This window comes from Camelina sativa, chromosome 5 (genome assembly GCF_000633955.1).
Source record: "Camelina sativa cultivar DH55 chromosome 5, Cs, whole genome shotgun sequence".
Taxonomy (NCBI): domain Eukaryota; kingdom Viridiplantae; phylum Streptophyta; class Magnoliopsida; order Brassicales; family Brassicaceae; genus Camelina; species Camelina sativa.
In genome coordinates this window covers 20,106,778-20,112,148 of record NC_025689.1, presented here as the reverse complement: position 1 = coordinate 20,112,148, position 5,371 = coordinate 20,106,778, and positions in this window count along the sequence as shown.

Sequence of the window (5,371 nt, the reverse complement as noted above, 5' to 3'; positions counted from 1 at the left end):
AGATTGGCTGGTCACTATAGTACTTTGAGTAGTGAGACGTGAGAGTGGATAAATAAATAATTGGCCTCTGAATGAAAGAATTTATATCAGATACCGTGGATATATTTACTACATGGTGCATACACTGAAATATATTTCGTACTATTAATTCATCAAATGTTATATGATTGAAATGAAGAAAATTGTGATTGCATTTAACTAAAGCTTTAGATACTTCTATGTGAGTCAAATCTTTACTGGCAGTGTGTAATTATGCATTACTTACTTTTGTTTACATAAAGATGCTTAAAGGTACAATTCCTTTCTGTTTTCTTGTGTGCACAAGAGTGTGTCCATGTCAATACTCGATTAGGCCAATGTTATTGGAAGGGATTAGTATTCGTCAGGGCCCATCCATGGATCTTTTTGGCTTTGGATATAGAGATGCTTCTGTTAAAATGATGGATACTTGGAGAAAACTCTTTTGGTTATACCTTATATGTTGTTTGTGTCTAAAACATGTTGCATCTTTAGTTTCTTATTATTGACTTCCATTAGTGTCTGGTGGATTCAAAATATGAACAAAGTCGCTTTTAAACCACCCTTAAGTTTTCCACTTAGCATCGAGACCTCTTACTATTTTTTTCACACACACTCTCTCTGTCTTCATCCGGGTAAGATCTTTTGATGTGTTAGTGGTTTACTTGTCTTGATATTTCAGGAAGGGGTACAACAGCATGTGTTGGGTTTGTACATTATCAGAGGCGACAACATGTAAATCTCATCCTCGTATTTTTCTTTTTCTTTCTTGGCCAAGCATAGGAAATAGTCTAACACTGCAACTGTTTTTATTTTATTTTATCAGAGGTGTTATTGGGGAGCTGGACGAGGAGCTTGATGCAAGTCTGGACTTATCAAAACTGAGAGCTCATCCTTTGAAACCCGTCGTGCATTGATTGAAAATAGTTATGGCGTGAAAGCCTAAGATTTGATTGTAAACAATTTGGATAGTTTATTTTCATGTCATGTCTGGGGAGTTGTCTGTTTTGTGTATCCTAAGGACAAAGGCTATATGATATTTCTATGTCTAACGTTTCCGCCTGAAGGATTCTTGTTTTCTTCAAAATTTCTATTTAGTAAGTGAAACGAGATGCTATCTGAGTGAAGGTCGAAGTAAAGTTGTAAGCTGAAACTAAAATTAGATCGTAAACAAACACGTTATATGATGGTTACTCATCCGGTAAAATCATGTGAAGCACACATGACATATCCCACTCGTCGTCCCATCATGAAACTGAAGAACACATCGCACACCACTAGTGTACTTGGAAGGATCCATCTATTAAACAAGTGAATATTGCGCAATGGGATACAATGAATAACCAAACAAGGCTCCTCTAGACTAATGTCTCATGTAAGATAAATATAGTAAGGTTGTATATATGTGGCACCAAGATAAGTTATAATATAGTCAACTGTCACGTTTTTGTAGTGTAGCTAGCTCTTAGAAGCTTGTGATTCCAAACTTTTAAACCGAGGTTAAACATCCAACGTACAACCTTTCAAATACGCAGAAAGGACCAATTGAAAATCGGAAAAATGTCATTTAAATCTAGAACTTTCAAATTTTAGTCATTTAAACTAGGAACTTTGTTGTAGGCCATATAAAATATCAGCTTTCATTGATTAACTCTAATGCCAAGCCAAAAAGACATGACGTTAAATCTGATAACCAAGCAACTAACAACGTTATTCTGCCTTTAACCATCTCCGTTAGTGACAAAACGACATCGATTTGAAGAAAATATTATTTCGATAAAATGCCATTTAAACTATGAACTTTTAAAATGAAGCCATTTAAACCATGAACTTTTAAATCTATATCATTCAAACTATGAACATTGTAGGCTATTTTTATATCAACTTTCATTGAATGAAATTTTTAAACATCACGTTTCGTTGACCAAACTAAACTCGACATGACATTAATTATGCTAACAAAACAAGTGTGATATGTCTATATTTTGCATCTCCTTAGCCTGTATTTGTCATGCATTTAGCTAGGAAAACTAGTCGTTTTGCATCATTTTAGAACCTCTTTTATACACTTTGCATTTTTAGGAAGTTTTTGCATCATGTTTGCATACATTGTGCATTTCGGAGTATTTCAGGTGTCTAGGAGACGTCGGAAATGCAGACGATCGAGCCACGCAATCGAGCCACTCTCAGCTGCACCAATCGAGCCACTCTCAGCTGCACCAATCGAGCCACTCTCAACCTCCGCAATCGAGCCACTCTCAACTTCCGCAATCGAGCCATCACTCGAGCCACCGGTCGGGGGATTCAGCTTTTGACGTCTTCATCAAAGTTGTAGATAATTGAGTCATCTTTCAAATGCCGTTTATTTTAAGTCAATCTGAGGCGTGGTTCAAAAGTTATCACCGTTTTAGTGGATACATATACACCCAGCTCGAGTCGCATCACCTCCACTCGACCCAGCTCGAGTCGTATCACCTCCACTCGACCCACCTCGAGTAATATGACCTCGACTCGATATGTTCCACTCGACCGCACTCCAGGGAGAGACGACACTCCGACTCAATGCACATGTCAGGAAGACGTTCTGTCTTACACGCTTCAGGAGATTCCCAAACCGACGCTTCACCTTGTCGTTTTAAGTTTTAGGGATTCACATGTTTTTACTATATATACATTTTTGTTAAGTCTTGGTTGGAACATCTTAGTTTTATCTCGTTTTCTTTTGTAAGGTTTACCTAGCCACCACAAACGTACTCCGATCTTGTAATCCAGATAGCTTTGATTTAATTGAGTTTTTGCATTGGATTTCTTCTACAAAGTTGTTCTTCTCATTTCTATCTATCTACTATGCCTTGTTCAATATTTTCTGGATTTGTATCTTTGGTGATGATTTCCGGATCTGAGTAGTGTGTTAGTTCTTGAGGATATGATAGATTAGGTGTAAGGTCTTAGGATGTAGAGTGTTTAAGCTTTGATTGCATGATTCCCTTCTGGACTAGAGTAAGAAATACTAGTTTCTTTCTGATCAATTGGGACTAGGTTTGAGACATTTCCACACCCAAAAGGTGTTTGATGAAATGTCTCACTAACTAGTGCCAGAGACTTACGTTCCTAGCCTAAGAGATTAGTTGTCTAGGATGTTTGTTGACATGAATGAACTTGTTTGTAATGCCTGCTCGACCATGTTCCTCTAGCGAGAGCTAGGTATGGAAGTGGTTGAGTCTGAGTAGCTTTTGCCAAGTGATTAGATTAGCTAGGTTGTGATGTTCATTGTTTAGGGATAGTTTGCTTGTGGTATGTTAAACACTCTGTAGACTAGGATATTCCACCGACATCAATTACTCCCATCCTTAGGACTTTTATCTTTTTGATTGATATTACATTCCTGAGACTGTTTCATTTGTTCATTGCTTAGAATCGTTTTCGGTTTCGCTTATTCTTGCTTGCTTCTTGTCATACATTTTCGTTTATGTTTCTGTGACTCATTTCCGTTTTGTATTTTGACCATTCTAGGATTGTTAGAAAAACACTCTTTTTGAATTGGCTTAACTTGTGACTTCTTGATTGCATCTTGAGTGATAGTAAAGATTCCCAATTGGATTGACACCTTAAGTATTACAACTGCATACGGTTAATTGAGACCTACTAGGAGACACAAAAATCCTAGTATCAATTTGGCGCCGTTGCCATTTGGGAATTGTTTTGCTACATTTAAAATTTCAAGTTTTGCAAGATTAAGTTCTATTACACTTATCATTCTGGGTACTGACTTGTTTTGGTTGTCTGCTTGTTTGTCTTGCACCTCAGGTACCTGTTGATTGTAACCTTGCATGCACACCAGATCAAGAGGGCATCAGAATCTCCTTCCTATTATCAACAAAATCAACCGGTTGCAACGCCCACGACAAACTCGTACTTCCAACGATCATCCCGTACCAGTCACTATGGAACAACAGAATGAACCACATCCGGGACCGCGAAACATTGGTGATGGGGATGCACCGAACACTCACACTCAGCGTGCTGGAATCGTCCCTCCCGCCGTGCAGAGAAACAACTTCGAAATCAAAAGTGGTCTGATCTCCATGATCCAAGGCAACAAGTTCCATGGGTTGCCTATGGAGGATCCACTCGACCACTTGGACGAGTTCAACCGTCTGTGCAGTCTCACCAAGATCAACGACGTGAGTGAGGATGGTTACAAGTTGCGCCTCTTCCCATTCTCCTTGGGAGACAAGGCTCATCAATGAGAGAAAAACCTTCCCATNTGCTCAAGGATCCAATTAAGTCAGCCAAGCAATCTAATCCTGAAGCTACTAAAGAACCCACTGCTCCCAAGAATAAACCTGNGTCTCAGGAATGAGATTTCCAGCTTCACTCAGAAGAGCTCAGAATCATTCTGTGAAGCATGGGAGCGTTTCAAGGGTTACCATAGCCAGTGTCCACACCATGGTTTCAGCAAGGAGTCACTGCTGAGCACTCTCTACCGTGGTGTACTACCAAAGATACGTATGCTGCTTGACACTGCTTCGAACGGTAATTTANTTTGGTAACAGAAAGGACCAAAGAGAAGGAGGAGATAGCTAAAGGAGTTTAAGCTAAGGTNAGAATGAGGGTGGATACAACAAAGGTTACAACCCCTACAAGACGAACCCCAATTTGTCTTACCAAAGTAACAACGTTGCTAATCCACAAGATTAGGTGTACCCGCTTCAAAAACAACAACAAGGTCAACAAAAACCTTTTGTGCCTTACAATCCGGGATTCACACCAAAACAACAATTCCAGCAGGGTTACCAAGCTCCCTCAGGACCACCGCCAGGATTCCGCCCTCAACCAGTTCAGCCTACCCCAGCCCCAGTTCAAGAAATGAAGCACATGCTGCAGCAACCTTTTCAAGGTCAAGCTAGTGGTTCTCTAGGTACTGCTAAGAAGTTTGCTGAACTCAGTCAGCGGATGGAATGTTCTTACAATGATCTGAATGTCAAGTTTGAAGCTCTTAACTCCAAGACAAAGTATATGGAAGGCAAGACTGTTTCTACTTCTACCCCAAAAACTGGCCAACTACCTGGAAAAGCAGTTCAAAACCCCAAGGACTATGCTACTATGCATGCCATCACCACCCAAGCTGTAGATGTACGGCTCACTGAGGACACTGAGAGTTTAGATGGGGAGGAATTTCTTCAATATGAAGTTCAGATAAAGGATCCTGTCGAGGTGCTCAAGGATCCAATTAAGTCAGCCAAGCAATCTAATCCTGAAGCTACTAAAGAACCCACTGCTCCCAAGAATAAACCTGTGAGATTCATTCCTCCACCATATAAGCCACCTCTACCATTTCCAGTGAGGTTTA